Source organism: Bufo bufo, chromosome 8 (assembly GCF_905171765.1).
Source record: "Bufo bufo chromosome 8, aBufBuf1.1, whole genome shotgun sequence".
Lineage (NCBI taxonomy): Eukaryota > Metazoa > Chordata > Amphibia > Anura > Bufonidae > Bufo > Bufo bufo.
Genome location: NC_053396.1, coordinates 1,874,385 through 1,899,811, shown reverse-complemented (window position 1 = coordinate 1,899,811; position 25,427 = coordinate 1,874,385). Strand labels below are relative to the sequence as shown.

The window sequence follows — 25,427 nt, the reverse complement described above, 5'->3', positions numbered from 1 at the left end:
CAGTTATATTATACAGGAGGTGACATCACCGCTCTCCAGATATCAGTTATATTATACAGGAGGTGATATCACCGCTCTCCAGATATCAGTTATACTATACAGGAGGTGACATCACCGCTCTCCAGGTATCAGTTATATTATACAGGAAGTGACATCACCACTTTCCAGATATCGGTTACATTATACAGGAGGTGACATCACCGCTCTCCAGATATCAGTTATATTATACAGGAAGTGACATCACCACTTTCCAGGTATCAGTTATATTATACAGGAGGTGACATCACCGCTCTCCAGGTATCAGTTATATTATACAGGAAGTGACATCACCACTTTCCAGATATACGTTATATTCTGCCCATCCTGTGGTTTCTTCACCAGCTTTGCAGACATTTTTGCCCCAGGTGGGGGCAGCAGAGGATGAAGCCGCTCTGATCTCTCCAAATCCCTCTTACCGTTCTGTGCACAAGTCTCTGCTGCTCTAAGCCAATTTTTAATCTTCTTCTCTGCCCAGTTATCCCTGCAAAGATTTGTATGAGCCTCTAATTCGTCTGAACCCAGATACAGGGCGCGTCTAATCCGCAGACAGAGCGGTGTCAGTGCCCAGAGGATGAGCGGCGCCAGGCACCACCCATTAACCCCCTCACTGTCCTGAATTCATGAGAGCTGTGATGTCACTCAGCTCTGTACTGGTGACATCACATGTATAATGTGCAGCCAGCCACAGGGCTCAGACGTCCTCAGAGTGCAGCTTTACTGATGACTGAAGGAGGCGTCCAGTCACCCACCTGTAATGAAATGTCCTGCAATTGTGCTTCCAGTCTGCAGCAGTTCCAGGATCTCTGCTTGCTTATACTTAGAGGCTTATTGCTTCTCACATCTGAGGGTTTGTTACAATAGTATCCAGTCCAAACAGTCCTTTATGAGATAAACGAGTCAGCAGCACAAGTCCCTCTCCTGGCCTGATAGTTTGTTACAATGTATCGGCCTGTAGTCCAGGATGTCAGCTCAGAGTGCTGTCTATATTGGTTTCCAGCCTCTGGATATAAACAAGTATGCTTCTGTTCACTGACAGCAAGCAGAGGTTAGGCAGAAAAAAACATCTCATCAGAAATTTGCTAAACTTTTCACTACTAGAACGTCTGATGTACATTTCTTGGCGGAGCCTGGAGCTCGGGTTCGGGCGGACTTCATTTCAGGGGAGAGGATGACTGTAGGACAGGAGAATACAATCTATTGCCCCCTGTTATCAGCCATTTCAGTGGAGAAGATGACTGTAGGACAGGAGAATACAGTCTATTGCCCCCTGTTATCAGCCATTTCAGGGGAGGGGATGACTGTAGGACAGGAGAATACAGTCTATTGCCCCCTGTTATCAGCCATTTCAGGGGAGAGGATGACTGTAGGACAGGAGAATACAGTCTATTGCCCCTGTTATCAGCCATTTCAGGGGAGAGGATGACTGTAGGACAGGAGAATACAGTCTATTGCCCCCTGTTATCATCCATTTCAGGGGAGAGGATGACTGTAGGACAAGAGAATACAGTCTATTGCCCCCTGTTATCAGCCATTTCAGAGGAGAGGACGACTGTAGGACAGGAGAATACAGTCTATTGCCCCTGTTATCAGCCATTTCAGGGGAGAGGATGACTGTAGGACAGGAGAATACAGTCTATTGCCTCCTGTTATCAGCCATTTCAGGGGAGAGGATGACTGTAGGACAGGAGAATACAGTCTATTGCCCCCTGTTATCAGACATTTCAGGGGAGAGGATGACTGTAGGACAGGAGAATACAATCTATTGCTCCCTGTTATCAGCCATTTCAGGGGAGAGGATGACTGTAGGACAGGAGAATACAGTCTATTGCCCCCTGTTATCATCCATTTCAGGGGAGAGGATGACTGTAGGACAGGAGAATACAGTCTATTGCCCCCTGTTATCAGCCATTTCAGGGGAGAGGATGACTGTAGGACAGGAGAATACAATCTATTGCCTCCTGTTATCAGCCATTTCAGTGGAGAGGATGACTGTAGGACAGGAGAATACAGTCTATTGCCCCCTGTTATCATCCATTTCAGGGGAGAGGATGACTGTAGGACAGGAGAATACAGTCTATTGCCTCCTGTTATCAGCCATTTCAGATGAGAGGATGACTGTAGGACAGGAGAATACAATCTATTGCCTCCTGTTATCAGCCATTTCAGGGGAGAGGATGACTGTAGGACAGGAGAATACAGTCTATTGCCCCCTGTTATCAGCCATTTCAGGGGAGGGGATGACTGTAGGACAGGAGAATACAGTCTATTGCCCCCTGTTATCAGCCATTTCAGGGGAGAGGATGACTGTAGGACAGGAGAATACAGTCTATTGCTCCCTGTTATCAGCCATTTCAGGGGAGAGGATGACTGTAGGACAGGAGAATACAGTCTATTGCCCCCTGTTATCAGCCATTTCAGGGGAGAGGATGACTGTAGGACAGGAGAATACAGTCTATTGCCCCCTGTTATCAGCCATTTCAGGGGAGAGGATGACTGTAGGACAGGAGAATACAGTCTATTGCCCCCTGTTATCAGCCATTTCAGAGGAGAGGATGACTGTAGGACAGGAGAATACAGTCTATTGCTCCCTGTTATCAGACATTTCAGGGGAGAGGATGACTGTAGGACAGGAGAATACAGTCTATTGCCCCCTGTTATCAGCCATTTCAGGGGAGAGGATGACTGTAGGACAGGAGAATACAGTCTATTGCCCCCTGTTATCAGCCATTTCAGGGGAGAGGATGACTGTAGGACAGGAGAATACAGTCTATTGCCCCCTGTTATCAGCCATTTCAGAGGAGAGGATGACTGTAGGACAGGAGAATACAGTCTATTGCTCCCTGTTATCAGACATTTCAGGGGAGAGGATGACTGTAGGACAGGAGAATACAGTCTATTGCTCCCTGTTATCAGCCATTTCAGGGGAGAGGATGACTGTAGGACAGGAGAATACAGTCTATTGCTCCCTGTTATCAGCCATTTCAGGGGAGAGGATGACTGTAGGACAGGAGAATACAGTCTATTGCTCCCTGTTATCAGCCATTTCAGAGGAGAGGATGACTGTAGGACAGGAGAATACAGTCTATTGCTCCCTGTTATCAGCCATTTCAGGGGAGAGGATGACTGTACGACAGGAGAATACAGTCTATTGCTCCCTGTTATCAGCCATTTCAGGGGAGAGGATGACTGTAGGACAGGAGAATACAGTCTATTGCCCCCTGTTATCAGACATTTCAGGGGAGAGGATGACTGTAGGACAGGAGAATACAGTCTATTGTCCCCTGTTATCAGCCATTTCAGGGGAGAGGATGACTGTAGGACAGGAGAATACAGTCTATTGCCCCCTGTTATCAGCCATTTCAGGGGAGAGGATGACTGTAGGACAGGAGAATACAGTCTATTGCCCCCTGTTATCAGCCATTTCAGGGGAGAGGATGACTGTAGGACAGGAGAATACAATCTATTGCTCCCTGTTATCAGCCATTTCAGGGGGGAGGATGACTGTAGGACAGGAGAATACAGTCTATTGCCCCCTGTTATCAGCCATTTCAGGGGAGAGGATGACTGTAGGACAGGAGAATACAGTCTATTGTCCCCTGTTATCAGCCATTTCAGGGGAGAGGATGACTGTAGGACAGGAGAATACAGTCTATTGCCCCCTGTTATCAGCCATTTCAGGGGAGAGGATGACTGTAGGACAGGAGAATACAGTCTATTGCACCCTGTTATCAGCCATTTCAGGGGAGAGGATGACTGTAGGACAGGAGAATACAATCTATTGCTCCCTGTTATCAGCCATTTCAGGGGAGAGGATGACTGTAGGACAGGAGAATACAGTCTATTGCCCCTGTTATCGGCCATTTCAGGGGAGAGGATGACTGTAGGACAGGAGAATACAGTCTATTACCCCCTGTTATCAGCCATTTCAGGGGAGAGGATGACTGTAGGACGGGAGAATACAGTCTATTGCCCCCTGATATCAGCCATTTCAGGGGAGAGGATGACTGTAGGACAGGAGAATACAATCTATTGCCCCCTGTTATCAGCCATTTCAGGGGGGAGGATGACTGTAGGACAGGATAATACAGTCTATTGCTCCCTGTTATCAGCTATTTCAGGGGAGAGGATGACTGTAGGACAGGAGAAAACAGTCTATTGCCCCCTGTTATCAGCCATTTCAGGGGGGAGGATGACTGTAGGACAGGAGAATACAGTCTATTGCTCCCTGTTATCAGCCATTTCAGGGGAGAGGATGACTGTAGGACAGGAGAATACAGTCTATTGCCCCCTGTTATCAGCCATTTCAGGGGAGAGGATGACTGTAGGACAGGAGAATACAGTCTATTGCTCCCTGTTATCAGCCATTTCAGGGGAGAGGATGACTGTAGGACAGGAGAATACAGTCTATTGTCCCCTGTTATCAGCCATTTCAGGGGAGAGGATGACTGTAGGACAGGAGAATACAGTCTATTGCCCCCTGTTATCAGCCATTTCAGGGGAGAGGATGGCTGTAGGACAGGAGAATACAGTCTATTGCCCCTGTTATCGGCCATTTCAGGGGAGAGGATGACTGTAGGACAGGAGAATACAGTCTATTGTCCCCTGTTATCAGCCATTTCAGGGGAGAGGATGACTGTAGGACAGGAGAATACAGTCTATTGCTCCCTGTTATCACCCATTTCAGCGGAGAGGATGACTGTAGGACAGGAGAATACGGTCTATTGCCCCTGTTATCGGCCATTTCAGGGGAGAGGATGACTGTAGGACAGGAGAATACAGTCTATTGCCCCTGTTATCGGCCATTTCAGGGGAGAGGATGACTGTAGGACAGGAGAATACAGTCTATTGCCCCCTGTTATCAGCCATTTCAGGGGAGAGGATGACTGTAGGACAGGAGAATACAGTCTATTGCCCCCTGTTATCAGCCATTTCAGGGGAGAGGATGACTGTAGGACAGGAGAATACAGTCTATTGCCCCCTGTTATCAGCCATTTCAGGGGAGAGGATGACTGTAGGACAGGAGAATACAGTCTATTGCCCCCTGTTATCAGCCATTTCAGGGGAGAGGATGACTGTAGGACAGGAGAATACAGTCTATTGCCCCCTGTTATCAGCCATTTCAGGGGAGAGGATGACTGTAGGACAGGAGAATACAGTCTATTGCCCCCTGTTATCAGCCATTTCAGGGGAGAGGATGACTGTAGGACAGAAGAATACAGTCTATTGCCCCCTGTTATCAGCCATTTCAGGGGAGAGGATGACTGTAGGACAGGAGAATACAGTCTATTGCCCCCTGTTATCAGCCATTTCAGGGGAGAGGATGACTGTAGGACAGGAGAATACAGTCTATTGCCCCCTGTTATCAGCCATTTCAGGGGAGAGGATGACTGTAGGACAGGAGAATACAGTCTATTGCCCCCTGTTATCAGCCATTTCAGGGGAGAGGATGACTGTAGGACAGGAGAATACAGTCTATTGCCCCCTGTTATCGGCCATTTCAGGGGAGAGGATGACTGTAGGACAGGAGAATACAGTCTATTGCTTCCTGTTATCGGCCATTTCAGGGGAGAGGATGACTGTAGGACAGGAGAATACAGTCTATTGCTCCCTGTTATCAGCCATTTCAGGGGAGAGGATGACTGTAGGACAGGAGAATACAGTCTATTGCCCCCCTGTTATCAGCCATTTCAGGGGAGAGGATGACTGTAGGACAGGAGAATACAGTCTATTGCCCCCTGTTATCAGCCATTTCAGGGGAGAGGATGACTGTAGGACAGGAGAATACAGTCTATTGCCCCCTGTTATCAGTCATTTCAGGGGAGAGGATGACTGTAGGACAGGAGAATACAGTCTATTGCCCCCTGTTATCAGCCATTTCAGGGGAGAGGATGACTGTAGGACAGGAGAATACAGTCTATTGCCCCCTGTTATCAGCCATTTCAGGGGAGAGGATGACTGTAGGACAGGAGAATACAGTCTATTGCTCCCTGTTATCAGCCATTTCAGGGGAGAGGATGACTGTAGGACAGGAGAATACAGTCTATTGCCCCCTGTTATCAGTCATTTCAGGGGAGAGGATGACTGTAGGACAGGAGAATACAGTCTATTGCTCCCTGTTATCAGCCATTTCAGGGGGAGGATGACTGTAGGATAGGAGAATACAGTCTATTGCCTCCTGTTATCAGCCATTTCAGAGGAGAGGATGACTGTAGGACAGGAGAATACAGTCTATTGCCCCCTGTTATCAGCCATTTCAGGGGAGAGGATGACTGTAGGACAGGAGAATACAGTCTATTGTCCCTGTTATCAGCCATTTCAGGGGAGAGGATGACTGTAGGACAGGAGAATACAGTCTATTGCCCCCTGTTATCAGCCATTTCAGGGGAGAGGATGACTGTAGGACAGGAGAATACAGTCTATTGCCCCCTGTTATCAGACATTTCAGGGGGAGGATGACTGTAGGACAGGAGAATACAGTCTATTGCCCCCTGTTATCAGCCATTTCAGGGGAGAGGATGACTGTAGGACAGGAGAATACAGTCTATTGCCCCCTGTTATCAGCCATTTCAGGGGAGAGGATGACTGTAGGACAGGAGAATACAGTCTATTGCCCCCTGTTATCAGCCATTTCAGGGGAGAGGATGACTGTAGGACAGGAGAATACAGTCTATTGCCCCCTGTTATCAGCCATTTCAGGGGAGAGGATGACTGTAGGACAGGAGAATACAGTCTATTGCCCCCTGTTATCAGCCATTTCAGGGGAGAGGATGACTGTAGGACAGGAGAATACAGTCTATTGCCCCCTGTTATCAGCCATTTCAGGGGAGAGGATGACTGTAGGACAGGAGAATACAGTCTATTGCTCCCTGTTATCGGCCATTTCAGGGGAGAGGATGACTGTAGGACAGGAGAATACAGTCTATTGCTCCCTGTTATCGGCCATTTCAGGGGAGAGGATGACTGTAGGACAGGAGAATACAGTCTATTGCTCCCTGTTATCAGCCATTTCAGGGGAGAGGATGACTGTAGGACAGGAGAATACAGTCTATTGCCCCCTGTTATCAGACATTTCAGGGGAGAGGATGACTGTAGGACAGGAGAATACAATCTATTGCCCCCTGTTATCAGCCATTTCAGGGGAGAGGATGACTGTAGGACAGAAGAATACAATCTATTGCCCCCTGTTATCAGTCATTTCAGGGGAGAGGATGACTGTAGGACAGGAGAATACAGTCTATTGCCCCCTGTTATCAGCCATTTCAGGGGAGAGGATGACTGTAGGACAGGAGAATACAGTCTATTGCTCCCTGTTATCGGCCATTTCAGGGGAGAGGATGACTGTAGGACAGGAGAATACAGTCTATTGCTCCCTGTTATCGGCCATTTCAGGGGAGAGGATGACTGTAGGACAGGAGAATACAGTCTATTGCCCCCCTGTTATCAGCCATTTCAGGGGAGAGGATGACTGTAGGACAGGAGAATACAGTCTATTGCCCCCTGTTATCAGCCATTTCAGGGGAGAAGATGACTGTAGGACAGGAGAATACAATCTATTGCCCCCTGTTATCAGTCATTTCAGGGGAGAGGATGACTGTAGGACAGGAGAATACAGTCTATTGCTCCCTGTTATCAGTCATTTCAGGGGAGAGGATGACTGTAGGACAGGAGAATACAGTCTATTGCCCCCTGTTATCAGCCATTTCAGGGGAGAGGATGACTGTAGGACAGGAGAATACAGTCTATTGCCCCCTGTTATCAGCCATTTCAGGGGAGAGGATGACTGTAGGACAGGAGAATACAGTCTATTGCTCCCTGTTATCAGCCATTTCAGGGGAGAGGATGACTGTAGGACAGGAGAATACAGTCTATTGCCCCCTGTTATCAGTCATTTCAGGGGAGAGGATGACTGTAGGACAGGAGAATACAGTCTATTGCTCCCTGTTATCAGCCATTTCAGGGGGAGGATGACTGTAGGATAGGAGAATACAGTCTATTGCCTCCTGTTATCAGCCATTTCAGAGGAGAGGATGACTGTAGGACAGGAGAATACAGTCTATTGCCCCCTGTTATCAGCCATTTCAGGGGAGAGGATGACTGTAGGACAGGAGAATACAGTCTATTGCCCCTGTTATCGGCCATTTCAGGGGAGAGGATGACTGTAGGACAGGAGAATACAGTCTATTGTCCCCTGTTATCAGCCATTTCAGGGGAGAGGATGACTGTAGGACAGGAGAATACAGTCTATTGCCCCCTGTTATCAGCCATTTCAGGGGAGAGGATGACTGTAGGACAGGAGAATACAGTCTATTGCCCCCTGTTATCAGCCATTTCAGGGGAGAGGATGACTGTAGGACAGGAGAATACAGTCTATTGCTCCCTGTTATCACCCATTTCAGCGGAGAGGATGACTGTAGGACAGGAGAATACAGTCTATTGCCCCTGTTATCGGCCATTTCAGGGGAGAGGATGACTGTAGGACAGGAGAATACAGTCTATTGCCCCTGTTATCGGCCATTTCAGGGGAGAGGATGACTGTAGGACAGGAGAATACAGTCTATTGCCCCCTGTTATCAGCCATTTCAGGGGAGAGGATGACTGTAGGACAGGAGAATACAGTCTATTGCTCCCTGTTATCAGCCATTTCAGGGGAGAGGATGACTGTAGGACAGGAGAATACAGTCTATTGCTCCCTGTTATCACCCATTTCAGCGGAGAGGATGACTGTAGGACAGGAGAATACAGTCTATTGCCCCTGTTATCGGCCATTTCAGGGGAGAGGATGACTGTAGGACAGGAGAATACAGTCTATTGCCCCTGTTATCGGCCATTTCAGGGGAGAGGATGACTGTAGGACAGGAGAATACAGTCTATTGCCCCCTGTTATCAGCCATTTCAGGGGAGAGGATGACTGTAGGACAGGAGAATACAGTCTATTGCCCCCTGTTATCAGTCATTTCAGGGGAGAGGATGACTGTAGGACAGGAGAATACAGTCTATTGCTCCCTGTTATCAGCCATTTCAGGGGGAGGATGACTGTAGGATAGGAGAATACAGTCTATTGCCTCCTGTTATCAGCCATTTCAGAGGAGAGGATGACTGTAGGACAGGAGAATACAGTCTATTGCCCCCTGTTATCAGCCATTTCAGGGGAGAGGATGACTGTAGGACAGGAGAATACAGTCTATTGCCCCTGTTATCGGCCATTTCAGGGGAGAGGATGACTGTAGGACAGGAGAATACAGTCTATTGTCCCCTGTTATCAGCCATTTCAGGGGAGAGGATGACTGTAGGACAGGAGAATACAGTCTATTGCCCCCTGTTATCAGCCATTTCAGGGGAGAGGATGACTGTAGGACAGGAGAATACAGTCTATTGCCCCCTGTTATCAGCCATTTCAGGGGAGAGGATGACTGTAGGACAGGAGAATACAGTCTATTGCTCCCTGTTATCACCCATTTCAGCGGAGAGGATGACTGTAGGACAGGAGAATACAGTCTATTGCCCCTGTTATCGGCCATTTCAGGGGAGAGGATGACTGTAGGACAGGAGAATACAGTCTATTGCCCCTGTTATCGGCCATTTCAGGGGAGAGGATGACTGTAGGACAGGAGAATACAGTCTATTGTCCCCTGTTATCAGCCATTTCAGGGGAGAGGATGACTGTAGGACAGGAGAATACAGTCTATTGCTCCCTGTTATCAGCCATTTCAGGGGAGAGGATGACTGTAGGACAGGAGAATACAGTCTATTGCCCCCTGTTATCAGTCATTTCAGGGGAGAGGATGACTGTAGGACAGGAGAATACAGTCTATTGCTCCCTGTTATCAGCCATTTCAGGGGGAGGATGACTGTAGGATAGGAGAATACAGTCTATTGCCTCCTGTTATCAGCCATTTCAGAGGAGAGGATGACTGTAGGACAGGAGAATACAGTCTATTGCCCCCTGTTATCAGCCATTTCAGGGGAGAGGATGACTGTAGGACAGGAGAATACAGTCTATTGCCCCCTGTTATCAGCCATTTCAGGGGGGAGGATGACTGTAGGACAGGAGAATACAGTCTATTGCCCCCTGTTATCAGCCATTTCAGAGGAGAGGATGACTGTAGGACAGGAGAATACAGTCTATTGCCCCCTGTTATCAGCCATTTCAGGGGAGAGGATGACTGTAGGACAGGAGAATACAGTCTATTGCCCCCTGTTATCAGCCATTTCAGGGGAGAGGATGACTGTAGGACAGGAGAATACAGTCTATTGCCCCCTGTTATCAGCCATTTCAGGGGAGAGGATGACTGTAGGACAGGAGAATACAGTCTATTGCTCCCTGTTATCAGCTATTTCAGGGGGAGGATGACTGTAGGACAGGAGAATACAGTCTATTGCCCCCTGTTATCAGCCATATCAGGGGAGAGGATGACTGTAGGACAGGAGAATACAGTCTATTGCTCCCTGTTATCAGCCATTTCAGGGGAGAGGATGACTGTAGGACAGGAGAATACTGTCTATTGCCCCCTGTTATCAGCCATTTCAGGGTAGATGATGACTGTAGGACTGGAGAATACAGTCTATTGCCTCCTGTTATCAGCCCTTTCAGGGGAGAGGATGACTGTAGGACAGGAGAATACAGTCTATTGCCCCCTGTTATCAGCCATTTCAGGGGAGAGGATGACTGTAGGACAGGAGAATACAGTCTATTGCCCCCTGTTATCAGCCATTTCAGGGGAGAGGATGACTGTAGGACAGGAGAATACTGTCTATTGCCCCCTGTTATCAGCCATTTCAGGGGAGACGATGACTGTAGGACAGGAGAATACACTCTATTGCCCCCTGTTATCAGCCATTTCAGGGGAGAGGATGACTGTAGGACAGGAGAATACAGTCTATTGCCCCCTGTTATCAGCCATTTCAGGAGAGAGGATGACTGTAGGACAGGAGAATACAGTCTATTGCCCCCTGTTATCAGCCATTTCAGGGGAGAGGATGACTGTAGGACAGGAGAATACAGTATATTGCCCCCTGTTATCAGCCATTTCAGGGGGGAGGATGACTGTAGGACAGGAGAATACAGTCTATTGCCCCCTGTTATCAGCCATTTCAGAGGAGAGGATGACTGTAGGACAGGAGAATACAGTCTATTGCCCCCTGTTATCAGCCATTTCAGGGGAGAGGATGACTGTAGACAGGAGAATACAGTCTATTGCCCCCTGTTATCAGCCATTTCAGGGGAGAGGATGACTGTAGGACAGGAGAATACAGTCTATTGCCCCCTGTTATCAGCCATTTCAGGGGAGAGGATGACTGTAGGACAGGAGAATACAGTCTATTGCCCCCTGTTATCAGCCATTTCAGGGGAGAGGATGACTGTAGGACAGGAGAATACAGTCTATTGCTCCCTGTTATCAGCCATTTCAGAGGAGAGGATGACTGTAGGACAGGAGAATACAGTCTATTGCCCCCTGTTATCAGCCATTTCAGGGGAGAGGATGACTGTAGGACAGGAGAATACAGTCTATTGCCCCCTGTTATCAGTCATTTCAGGGGAGAGGATGACTGTAGGACAGGAGAATACAGTCTATTGCCCCCTGTTATCAGCCATTTCAGGGGAGAGGATGACTGTAGGACAGGAGAATCCAGTCTATTGCTCCCTGTTATCAGACATTTCAGGGGAGAGGATGACTGTAGGACAGGAGAATACAGTCTATTGCTCCCTGTTATCAGCCATTTCAGGGGAGAGGATGACTGTAGGACAGGAGAATACAGTCTATTGCCCCCTGTTATCAGCCATTTCAGGGGAGAGGATGACTGTAGGACAGGAGAATACAGTCTATTGCCCCCTGTTATCAGCCATTTCAGGGGAGACGATGACTGTAGGACAGGAGAATACAATCTATTGCCCCCTGTTATCAGCCATTTCAGGGGAGAGGATGACTGTAGGACAGGAGAATACAGTCTATTGCTCCCTGTTATCAGCCATTTCAGAGGAGAGGATGACTGTAGGACAGGAGAATACAATCTACTGCCCCCTGTTATCAGCCATTTCAGAGGAGAGGACGACTGTAGGACAGGAGAATACAGTCTATTGCCCCCTGTTATCAGCCATTTCAGGGGAGAGGATGACTGTAGGACAGGAGAATACAGTCTATTGCCCCCTGTTATCAGCCATTGCAGGGGAGAGGATGACTGTAGGACAGGAGAATACAGTCTATTGCCTCCTGTTATCAGCCATTTCAGGGGAGAGGATGACTGTAAGGCAGGAGAATACAGTCTATTGCCCCCTGTTATCAGCCATTTCAGGGGAGAGGATAACTGTAGGACAGGAGAATACAGTCTATTGCCCCCTGTTATCAGCCATTTCAGGGGAGAGGATGACTGTAGGACAGGAGAATACAGTCTATTGCCTCCTGTTATCAGCCATTTCAGGGGAGAGGATGACTGTAGGGCAGGAGAATACAGTCTATTGCCCCCTGTTATCAGCCATTTCAGGGGGGAGGATGACTGTAGGACAGGAGGATACAGTCTATTTCCCCTGTTATCAGCCATTTCAGGGGAGAGGATGACTGTAGGACAGGAGAATACAGTCTATTGCCCCCTGTTATCAGACATTTCAGGGGAGAGGATGACTGTAGTACAGGAGAATACAGTCTATTGCTCTCTGTTATCAGCCATTTCAGGGAAGAGGATGACTGTAGGACAGGAGAATACAGTCTATTGCCCCCTGTTATCAGCCATTTCAGGGGAGAGGATGACTGTAGGACAGGAGAATACTGTCTATTGCCCCCTGTTATCAGCCATTTCAGGGGAGACGATGACTGTAGGACAGGAGAATACAATCTATTGCCCCCTGTTATCAGCCATTTCAGGGGAGAGGATGACTGTAGGACAGGAGAATACAGTCTATTGCCCCCTGTTATCAGCCATTTCAGGGGGAGGATGACTGTAGGACAGGAGAATACAGTCTATTGCCTCCTGTTATCAGCCATTTCAGGGGAGAGGATGACTGTAGGACAGGAGAATACAGTCTATTGCCCCCTGTTATCAGCCATTTCAGGAGAGAGGATGACTGTAGGACAGGAGAATACAATCTATTGCCTTCTGTTATCAGCCATTTCAGGGGAGAGGATGACTGTAGGACAGGAGAATACAATCTATTGCCTCCTGTTATCAGCCATTTCAGGGGAGAGGATGACTGTAGGACAGGAGAATACAGTCTATTGCCCCCTGTTATCAGCCATTTCAGGAGAGAGGATGACTGTAGGACAGGACAATACAGTCTATTGCCCCCTGTTATCAGCCATTTCAGGGGAGAGGATGACTGTAGGACAGGAGAATACAGTCTATTGCCCCCTGTTATCAGCCATTTCAGGGGAGAGGATGACTGTAGGACAGGAGAATACAGTCTATTGCTCCCTGTTATCAGCTATTTCAGGGGGAGGATGACTGTAGGACAGGAGAATACAGTCTATTGCCCCCTGTTATCAGCCATATCAGGGGAGAGGATGACTGTAGGACAGGAGAATACAGTCTATTGCCCCCTGTTATCAGCCATTTCAGGGGAGAGGATGACTGTAGGGCAGGAGAATACAGTCTATTGCCCCCTGTTATCAGACATTTCAGGGGAGAGGATGACTGTAGGACAGGAGAATACAGTCTATTGCTCCCTGTTATCAGCCATTTCAGAGGAGAGGATGACTGTAGGACAGGAGAATACAGTCTATTGCTCCCTGTTATCAGCCATTTCAGGGGAGACGATGACTGTAGGACAGGAGAATACAATCTATTGCCCCCTGTTATCAGCCATTTCAGGGGAGAGGATGACTGTAGGACAGGAGAATACAGTCTATTGCCCCCTGTTATCAGCCATTTCAGGAGAGAGGATGACTGTAGGACAGGAGAATACAGTCTATTGCCCCCTGTTATCAGCCATTTCAGGGGAGAGGATGACTGTAGGACAGGAGAATACAGTCTATTGCTCTCTGTTATCAGCTATTTCAGGGGGGAGGATGACTGTAGGACAGGAGAATACAGTCTATTGCTCCCTGTTATCAGCCATTTCAGAGGAGAGGATGACTGTAGGACAGGAGAATACGGTCTATTGCCCCCTGTTATCAGACATTTCAGGGGAGAGGACGACTGTAGGACAGGAGAATACAGTCTATTGCCCCCTGTTATCAGCCATTTCAGGGGAGAGGATGACTGTAGGACAGGAGAATACAGTCTATTGCCCCCTGTTATCAGCCATTTCAGGGGAGAGGATGACTGTAGGACAGGAGAATACAGTCTATTGCCCCCTGTTATCAGCCATTTCAGGGGAGAGGATGACTGTAGGACAGGAGAATACAGTCTATTGCCCCCTGTTATCAGCCATTTCAGGGGAGAGGATGACTGTAGGACAGGAGAATACAGTCTATTGCTCCCTGTTATCAGCCATTTCAGAGGAGAGGATGACTGTAGGACAGGAGAATACAATCTACTGCCCCCTGTTATCAGCCATTTCAGAGGAGAGGACGACTGTAGGACAGGAGAATACAGTCTATTGCCCCCTGTTATCAGCCATTTCAGGGGAGAGGATGACTGTAGGACAGGAGAATACAGTCTATTGCCCCCTGTTATCAGCCATTGCAGGGGAGAGGATGACTGTAGGACAGAAGAATACAGTCTATTGCCTCCTATTATCAGCCATTTCAGGGGAGAGGATGACTGTAAGGCAGGAGAATACAGTCTATTGCCCCCTGTTATCAGCCATTTCAGGGGAGAGGATAACTGTAGGACAGGAGAATACAGTCTATTGCCCCCTGTTATCAGCCATTTCAGGGGAGAGGATGACTGTAGGACAGGAGAATACAGTCTATTGCCTCCTGTTATCAGCCATTTCAGGGGAGAGGATGACTGTAGGACAGGAGAATACAGTCTATTTCCCCTGTTATCAGCCATTTCAGGGGAGAGGATGACTGTAGGACAGGAGAATACAGTCTATTGCCCCCTGTTATCAGACATTTCAGGGGAGAGGATGACTGTAGTACAGGAGAATACAGTCTATTGCTCTCTGTTATCAGCCATTTCAGGGAAGAGGATGACTGTAGGACAGGAGAATACAGTCTATTGCCCCCTGTTATCAGCCATTTCAGGGGAGAGGATGACTGTAGGACAGGAGAATACAATCTATTGCCACCTGTTATCAGCCATTTCAGGGGAGAGGATGACTGTAGGACAGGAGAATACAGTCTATTGCCCCCTGTTATCAGACATTTCAGGGGAGAGGATGACTGTAGGACAGGAGAATACAGTCTATTGCCCCCTGTTATCAGACATTTCAGGGGAGAGGATGACTGTAGGACAGGAGAATACAGTCTATTGCTCCCTGTTATCAGCCATTTCAGGGGAGAGGATGACTGTAGGACAGGAGAATACAATCTATTGCCCCCTGTTATCAGCCATTTCAGGGGAGAGGATGACTGTAGGACAGGAGAATACAGTCTATTACCCCCTGTTATCAGCCATTTCAGGGGAGAGGATGACTGTAGGACAGGAGAATACAATGTTTTGCTCTCTGTTATCAGCCATTTCAGGGGAGAGGATGACTGTAGCACAGGAGAATACAGTCTATTGCTCCCTGTTATCAGCTATTTCAGGGGGGAGGATGACTGTAGGACAGGAGAATACAATGTTTTGCTCTCTGTTATTAGCCATTTCAGGGGAGAGGATGACTGTAGCACAGGAGAATACAGTCTATTGCCCCCTGTTATCAGCCATTTCAGGAGAGAGGACGACTGTAGGACAGGAGAATACAGTCTATTGCCCCCTGTTATCAGCCATTTCAGGGGAGAGGATGACTGTAGGACAGGAGAATACAGTCTATTGCTCCCTGTTATCAGACATTTCAGGGGAGAGGATGACTGTAGGACAGGAGAATACAGTCTATTGCCCCCTGTTATCAACCATTTCAGGGGAGAGGATGACTGTAGGACAGGAGAATACAGTCTATTGCTCCCTGTTATCAGCCATTTCAGGAGAGAGGATGACTGTAGTACAGGAGAATATAGTCTATTGCCCCCTGTTATCAGACATTTCAGGGTAGAGGATGACTGTAGTACAGGAGAATACAGTCTATTGCCCCCTGTTATCAGCCATTTCAGGGGAGAGGATGACTGTAGGACAGGAGAATACAGTCTATTGCTCCCTGTTATCAGCCATTTCAGGGGAGAGGATGACTGTAGGACAGGAGAATACAGTCTATTGCTCCCTGTTATCAGACATTTCAGGGGAGAGGATGACTGTAGGACAGGAGAATACAGTCTATTGCCCCCTGTTATCAACCATTTCAGGGGAGAGGATGAATGTAGGACAGGAGAATACAGTCTATTGCCCCCTGTTATCAGCCATTTCAGAGGAGAGGATGACTGTAGGACAGGAGAATACAGTCTATTGCCCCCTGTTATCAGCCATTTCAGGGGAGAGGATGACTGTAGGACAGGAGAATACAGTCTATTGCCCCCTGTTATCAACCATTTCAGGGGTGAGGATGACTGTAGCACAGGAGAATACAGTCTATTGCTCCCTGTTATCAGCCATTTCAGGGGAGAGGATGACTGTAGGACAGGAGAATGCAGTCTATTGCCCCCTGTTATCAGCCATTTCAGGGGAGAGGATGACTGTAGGACAGGAGAATACAGTCTATTGCCCCCTGTTATCAGCCATTTCAGGGGAGAGGATGACTGTAGGACAGGAGAATACAGTCTATTGCTCTCTGTTATCAGCCATTTCAGGGGAGAGGATGACTGTAGGACAGGAGAATACAGTCTATTGCTCTCTGTTATCAGCCATTTCAGGGGAGAGGATGACTGTAGGACAGGAGAATACAGTCTATTGCCCCCTGTTATCAGCCATTTCAGGGGGGAGGATGACTGTAGGACAGGAGAATACAATCTATTGCCCCCTGTTATCAGCCATTTCAGGGGACAGGATGACTGTAGGACAGGAGAATACAGTCTATTGCCCCCTGTTATCAGCCATTTCAGGGGAGAGGATGACTGTAGGACAGGAGAATACAGTCTATTGCCCCCTGTTATCAGCCATTTCAGGGGAGAGGATGACTGTAGGACAGGAGAATACAGTCTATTGCCCTCTGTTATCAGCCATTTCAGGGGAGAGGATGACTGTAGGACAGGAGAATACAGTCTATTGCCTCCTGTTATCAGCCATTTCAGGGGAGAGGATGACTGTAGGACAGGAGAATACAATCTATTGCTCCCTGTTATCAGCCATTTCAGAGGAGAGGATGACTGTAGGACAGGAGAATACAGTCTATTGCTCCCTGTTATCAGCCATTTCAGGGAGAGGATGACTGTAGGACAGGAGAATACAGTCTATTGCTCCCTGTTATCAGCTATTTCAGGGGGGAGGTGACTGTAGGACAGGAGGAATACAATGTTTTGCCTCTCTGTTATCAGCCATTTCAGGGGAGAGGATGACTGTAGGACAGGAGAATACAGTCTATTGCCCCCCTGTTATTAGACATTTCAGGGGAGAGGATGACTGTAGGACAGGAGGAATACAGTCTATTGCCCCCCTGTTATCAGCCATTTCAGGGGAGAGGATGACTGTAGGACAGGAGAATACAATCTATTGCCCCCTGTTATCAGCCATTTCAGGGGAGAGGATGACTGTAGGACAGGAGAATACAGTCTATTGCCCCCTGTTATCAGCTATTTCAGGGGGGAGGATGACTGTAGGACAGGAGAATACAATCTATTGCCCCCTGTTATCAGCCATTTCAGGGGGGAGGATGACTGTAGGACAGGAGAATACAGTCTATTGCTCCCTGTTATCAGCCATTTCAGGGAAGAGGATGACTGTAGGACAGGAGAATACAGTCTATTGCCCCCTGTTATCAGCCATTTCAGGGGAGAGGATGACTGTAGGACAGGAGAATACAGTCTATTGCCCCCTGTTATCAGCCATTTCAGGGGAGAGGATGACTGTAGGACAGGAGAATACAATCTATTGCCCCCTGTTATCAGCCATTTCAGGGGAGACGATGACTGTAGGACAGGAGAATACAGTCTATTGCTCCCTGTTATCAGCTATTTCAGGGGGGAGGATGACTGTAGGACAGGAGAATACAATGTTTTGCTCTCTGTTATCAGCCATTTCAGGGGAGAGGATGACTGTAGGACAGGAGAATACAGTCTATTGCCCCCTGTTATCAGCCATTTCAGGGGAGAGGATGACTGTAGGACAGGAGAATACAGTCTATTGCCCCCTGTTATTAGCCATTTCAGGGGAGAGGATGACTGTAGGACAGGAGAATACAGTCTATTGCCCCCTGTTATCAGCCATTTCAGGGGAGAGGATGACTGTAGGACAGGAGAATACAGTCTATTGCTCCCTGTTATCAGCCATTTCAGGGGAGAGGATGACTGTAGGACAGGAGAATACAGTCTATTGCCCCCTGTTATCAGCCATTTCAGGGGAGAGGATGACTGTAGGACAGGAGAATACAATCTATTGCCCCCTGTTATCAGCCATTTCAGGGGAGAGGATGACTGTAGGACAGGAGAATACAATCTATTGCTCCCTGTTATCAGCCATTTCAGGGGAGAGGATGACTGTAGGACAGGAGAATACAATCTATTGCCTCCTGTTATCAGCCATTTCAGGGGAGAGGATGACTGTAGGACAGGAGAATACAGTCTATTGCCCCCTGTTATCAGCCATTTCAGGAGAGAGGATGACTGTAGGACAGGAGAATACAGTCTATTGCCCCCTGTTATCAGCCATTTCAGGGGAGAGGATGACTGTAGGACAGGAGAATACAGTCTATTGCCCCCTGTTATCAGCCATTTCAGGGGAGAGGATGACTGTAGGACAGGAGAATACAATCTATTGCCCCCTGTTATCAGCCATTTCAGGGGAGAGGATGACTGTAGGACAGGAGAATACAGTCTATTGCCCCCTGTTATCAACCATTTCAGGGGAGAGGATGACTGTAGGACAGGAGAATACAGTCTATTGCCCCCTGTTATCAGCTATTTCAGGGGGGAGGATGACTGTAGGACAGGAGAATACAATCTATTGCTCCCTGTTATCAGCCATTTCAGGGGAGAGGATGACTGTAGGACAGGAGAATACAGTCTATTGCCTCCTGTTATCAGCCATTTCAGGGGAGAGGATGACTGTAGGACAGGAGAATACAGTCTATTGCCCCCTGTTATCAGCCATTTCAGGGGAGAGGATGACTGTAGGACAGGAGAATACAGTCTATTGCCCCCTGTTATCAGCCATTTCAGGGGAGAGGATGACTGTAGGACAGGAGAATACAATCTATTGCTCCCTGTTATCAGCCATTTCAGGGGAGAGGATGACTGTAGGACAGGAGAATACAATCTATTGCCTCCTGTTATCAGCCATTTCAGGGGGGAGGATGACTGTAGGACAGGAGAATACAGTCTATTGCCCCCTGTTATCAGCCATTTCAGGAGAGAGGATGACTGTAGGACAGGAGAATACAGTCTATTGCCCCCTGTTATCAGCCATTTCAGGGGAGAGGATGACTGTAGGACAGGAGAATACAGTCTATTGCCCCCTGTTATCAGCCATTTCAGGGGAGAGGATGACTGTAGGACAGGAGAATACAATCTATTGCCCCCTGTTATCAGCCATTTCAGGGGAGAGGATGACTGTAGGACAGGAGAATACAGTCTATTGCCCCATGTTATCAGCTATTTCAGGGGGGAGGATGACTGTAGGACAGGAGAATACAATGTTTTGCTCTCTGTTATCAGCCATTTCAGGGGAGAAGATGACTGTAGGACAGGAGAATACAATCTATTGCCCCCTGTTATCAGCCATTTCAGGGGAGAGGATGACTGTAGGACAGGAGAATACAATCTATTGCTCCCTGTTATCAGCCATTTCAGGGGAGAGGATGACTGTAGGACAGGAGAATACAATCTATTGCCTCCTGTTATCAGCCATTTCAGGGGAGAGGATGACTGTAGGACAGGAGAATACAATCTATTGCCTCCTGTTATCAGCCATTTCAGGGGAGAGGATGACTGTAGGACAGGAGAATACAATCTATTGCCCCCTGTTATCAGCCATTTCAGGGGAGAGGATGACTGTAGGACAGGAGAATACAGTCTATTGCTCCCTGTTATCAGCCATTTCAGGGGAGAGGATGACTGTAGGACAGGAGAATACAGTCTATTGCCCCTGTTATCAGCCATTTCAGGGGAGAGGATGACTGTAGGACAGGAGAATACAATCTATTGCCCCCTGTTATCAGCCATTTCAGGGGAGAGGATGACTGTAGGACAGGAGAATACAGTATATTGCTCCCTGTTATCAGACATTTCAGGGGAGAGGATGACTGTAGGACAGGAGAATACAGTCTATTGCCCCCTGTTATCAGCCATTTCAGGGAGAGGATGACTGTAGGACAGGAGAATACAGTCTATTGCTCCCTGTTATCAGCCATTTCAGAGGAGAGGATGACTGTAGGACAGGAGAATACAGTCTATTGCCCCCTGTTATCAGCCATTTCAGGGGAGAGGATGACTGTAGGACAGGAGAATACAATCTACTGCCCCCTGTTATCAGCCATTTCAGGGGAGAGGATGACTGTAGGACAGGAGAATACAGTCTATTGCCCCCTGTTATCAGCCATTTCAGGGGAGAGGATGACTGTAGGACAGGAGAATACAATCTATTGCCCCCTGTTATCAGACATTTCAGGGGAGAGGATGACTGTAGGACAGGAGAATACAGTCTATTGCCCCCTGTTATCAGACATTTCAGGGGAGAGGATGACTGTAGGACAGGAGAATACAGTCTATTGCCCCCTGTTATCAGCCATTTCAGGGGAGAGGATGACTGTAGGACAGGAGAATACAGTCTATTGCTCCCTGTTATCAGCCATTTCAGGGGAGAGGATGACTGTAGGACAGGAGAATACAATCTATTGCCTCCTGTTATCAGCCATTTCAGGGGAGAGGATGACTGTAGGACAGGAGAATACAGTCTATTGCCCCCTGTTATCAGCCATTTCAGGGGAGAGGATGACTGTAGGACAGGAGAATACAGTCTATTGCTCCCTGTTATCAGCCATTTCAGGGGAGAGGATGACTGTAGGACAGGAGAATACAATCTATTGCCCCCTGTTATCAGACATTTCAGGGGAGAGGATGACTGTAGGACAGGAGAATACAGTCTATTGCCCCCTGTTATCAGCCATTTCAGGGGAGAGGATGACTGTAGGACAGGAGAATACAGTCTATTGCTCCCTGTTATCAGCCATTTCAGGGGAGATGATGACTGTAGGACAGGAGAATACAGTCTATTGCCCCCTGTTATCAGCCATTTCAGGGGGGAGGATGACTGTAGGACAGGAGAATACAGTCTATTGCCTCCTGTTATCAGCCATTTCAGGGGAGAGGATGACTGTAGGACAGGAGAATACAGTCTATTGCCCCCTGTTATCAGCCATTTCAGGGGAGAGGATGACTGTAGGACAGGAGAATACAGTCTATTGCCCCCTGTTATCAGCCATTTCAGGGGAGAGGATGACTGTAGGACAGGAGAATACAGTCTATTGCCCCCTGTTATCAGCCATTTCAGGGGAGATGATGACTGTAGGACAGGAGAATACAGTCTATTGCCCCCTGTTATCAGCCATTTCAGGGGAGAGGATGGCTGTAGGACAGGAGAATACAGTCTATTGCCCCCTGTTATCAGCCATTTCAGGGGAGAGGATGACTGTAGGACAGGAGAATACAGTCTATTGCCCTCTGTTATCAGCCATTTCAGGGGAGAGGATGACTGTAGGACAGGAGAATACAGTCTATTGCCCCCTGTTATCAGCCATTTCAGGGGAGAGGATGACTGTAAGACAGGAGAATACAGTCTATTGCTCCCTGTTATCAGCCATTTCAGGAGAGAGGATGACTGTAGGACAGGACAATACAGTCTATTGCCCCCTGTTATCAGCCATTTCAGGTGAGAGGATGACTGTAGGACAGGAGAATACAGTCTATTGCCCCCTGTTATCAGCCATTTCAGGGGAGAGGATGACTGTAGGACAGGAGAATACAGTCTATTGCCCCCTGTTATCAGCCATTTCAGGGGAGAGGATGACTGTAGGACAGGAGAATACAATCTATTGCCCCCTGTTATCAGCCATTTCAGGGGAGAGGATGACTGTAGGACAGGAGAATACAGTCTATTGCCTCCTGTTATCAGCCATTTCAGGGGAGAGGATGACTGTAGGACAGGAGAATACAGTCTATTGCCCCCTGTTATCAGCCATTTCAGAGGAGAGGATGACTGTAGGACAGGACAATACAGTCTATTGCCCCCTGTTATCAGCCATTTCAGGGGAGAGGATGACTGTAGGACAGGAGAATACAGTCTATTGCCCCCTGTTATCAGCCATTTCAGGGGAGAGGATGACTGTAGGACAGGAGAATACAGTCTATTGCCCCCTGTTATCAGCCATTTCAGGGGAGAGGATGACTGTAGGACAGGAGAATACAGTCTATTGCCCCCTGTTATCAGCAATTTCAGGGGAGAGGATGACTGTAGGACAGGAGAATACAGTCTATTGCTCCCTGTTATCAGCCATTTCAGGGGAGATGATGACTGTAGGACAGGAGAATACAGTCTATTGCCCCCTGTTATCAGTCATTTCAGGGGAGAGGATGACTGTAGGACAGGAGAATACAATCTATTGCTCCCTGTTATCAGCCATTTCAGGGGGGAGGATGACTGTAGGACAGGAGAATACAGTCTATTGCCCCCTGTTATCAGCCATTTCAGGGGAGAGGATGACTGTAGGACAGGAGAATACAGTCTATTGCCCCCTGTTATCAGCCATTTCAGGGGAGAGGATGACTGTAGGACAGGAGAATACAATCTATTACCCCTGTTATCAGCCATTTCAGGGGAGAGGATGACTGTAGGACAGGAGAATACAGTCTATTGCCTCCTGTTATCAGCCATTTAAGGGGAGAGGATGACTGTAGGACAGGAGAATACAGTCTATTGCTCTCTGTTATCAGCCATTTCAGGGGAGATGATGACTGTAGGACAGGAGAATACAATCTATTGCCCCTGTTATCAGCCATTTCAGGTGAGAGGATGACTGTAGGACAGGAGAATACAGTCTATTGCCCCCTGTTATCAGCCATTTCAGGGGAGAGGATGACTGTAGGACAGGAGAATACAGTCTATTGCCCCCTGTTATCAGCCATTTCAGGGGAGAGGATGACTGTAGGACAGGAGAATACAGTCTATTACCTCCTGTTATCAGTCATTTCAGGGGAGAGGATGACTGTAGGACAGGAGAATACAGTCTATTGCCCCCTGTTATCAGCCATTTCAGGGGAGAGGATGACTGTAGGACAGGAGAATACAGTCTATTGCCCCCTGTTATCAGCCATTTCAGGGGAGAGGATGACTGTAGGACAGGAGAATACAGTCTATTGCCCCTGTTATCAGCCATTTCAGGGGGAGAGGATGACTGTAGGACAGGAGAATACAGTCTATTGCCCCCTGTTATCAGCCATTTCAGAGGAGAGGATGACTGTAGGACTGGAGAATACAATCTATTGCTCCCTGTTATCAGCCATTTCAGGGGAGAGGATGACTGTAGGACAGGAGAATACAGTCTATTGCTCCCTGTTATCAGCCATTTCAGGGGAGAGGATGACTGTAGGACAGGAGAATATAGTCTATTGCCCCCTGCTATCAGCCATTTCAGGGGAGAGGATGACTGTAGGACAGGAGAATACAGTCTATTGCTCTCTGTTATCAGACATTTCAGGGGAGAGGATGACTGTAGGACAGGAGAATACAGTCTATTGCTCTCTGTTATCAGACATTTCAGGGGAGAGGATGACTGTAGGACAGGAGAATACAATCTATTGCCCCCTGTTATCAGACATTTCAGGGGAGACGATGACTGTAGGACAGGAGAATACAGTCTATTGCCCCCTGTTATCAGCCATTTCAGGGGAGAGGATGACTGTAGGACAGGAGAATACAGTCTATTGCCCCCTGTTATCAGCCATTTCAGGGGAGAGGATGACTGTAGGACAGGAGAATACAGTCTATTGCCCCCTGTTATCAGCCATTTCAGGGGAGAGGATGACTGTAGTACAGGAGAATACAGTCTATTGCTCCCTGTTATCAGCCATTTCAGGGGAGAGGATGACTGTAGGACAGGAGAATACAGTCTATTGCCCCCTGTTATCAGCCATTTCAGGGGAGAGGATGACTGTAGGACAGGAGAATACAGTCTATTGCCCCCTGTTATCAGCCATTTCAGGGGAGAGGATGACTGTAGGACAGGAGAATACAGTCTATTGCCTCCTGTTATCAGCCATTTCAGGGGAGAGGATGACTGTAGGACAGGAGAATACAATCTATTGCCCCCTGTTATCAGCCATTTCAGGAGAGAGGATGACTGTAGGACAGGAGAATACAGTCTATTGCTCCCTGTTATCAGCCATTTCAGGGGAGAGGATGACTGTAGGACAGGAGAATACAGTCTATTGCCCCCTGTTATCAGCCATTTCAGAGGAGAGGATGACTGTAGGACAGGAGAATACAGTCTATTGCCCCCTGTTATCAGACATTTCAGAGGAGAGGATGACTGTAGGACAGGAGAATACAGTCTATTGCCCCCTGTTATCAGCCATTTCAGAGGAGAGGATGACTGTAGGACAGGAGAATACAGTCTATTGCTCCCTGTTATCAGCCATTTCAGAGGAGAGGATGACTGTAGGACAGGAGAATACAGTCTATTGCTCCCTGTTATCAGACATTTCAGAGGAGAGGATGACTGTAGGACAGGAGAATACAGTCTATTGCTCCCTGTTATCAGCCATTTCAGAGGAGAGGATGACTGTAGGACAGGAGAATACAGTCTATTGCCCCCTGTTATCAGCCATTTCAGGGGAGAGGATGACTGTAGGACAGGAGAATACAATCTATTGCTCCCTGTTATCAGCCATTTCAGAGGAGAGGATGACTGTAGGACAGGAGAATACAGTCTATTGCCCCCTGTTATCAGCCATTTCAGGGGAGAGGATGACTGTAGGACAGGAGAATACAGTCTATTGCTCTCTGTTATCAGCCATTTCAGGGGAGAGGATGACTGTAGGACAGGAGAATACAGTCTATTGCTCCCTGTTATCAGCCATTTCAGGGGAGAGGATGACTGTAGGACAGGAGAATACAGTCTATTGCCCCCTGTTATCAGCCATTTCAGGGGAGAGGATGACTGTAGGACAGGAGAATACAATCTATTGCCCCCTGTTATCAGCCATTTCAGGGGAGAGGATGACTGTAGGACAGGAGAATACAATCTATTGCCCCCTGTTGTCAGACATTTC

At 47.9% G+C, this 25,427-nt stretch overlaps 1 long non-coding RNA gene across 2 annotated transcripts in view; it reads right to left on the bottom strand.

Annotated features, from left to right (window-relative positions):
• Positions 1 to 25,427, bottom strand: part of LOC120977459 — a 50,808-nt gene that overhangs the window by 24,304 nt on the left and 1,077 nt on the right. Inside the window, exon 1 of one of the 2 annotated variants that reach the window (XR_005773902.1) lies at positions 456 to 609. The exons of the other annotated variant lie outside the window; for it this stretch is intronic. This is a non-coding gene — a long non-coding RNA (uncharacterized LOC120977459). Of the gene's footprint in view, positions 1 to 455; positions 610 to 25,427 lie in introns of those variants that run through there. 2 annotated transcript variants of the gene reach the window in all.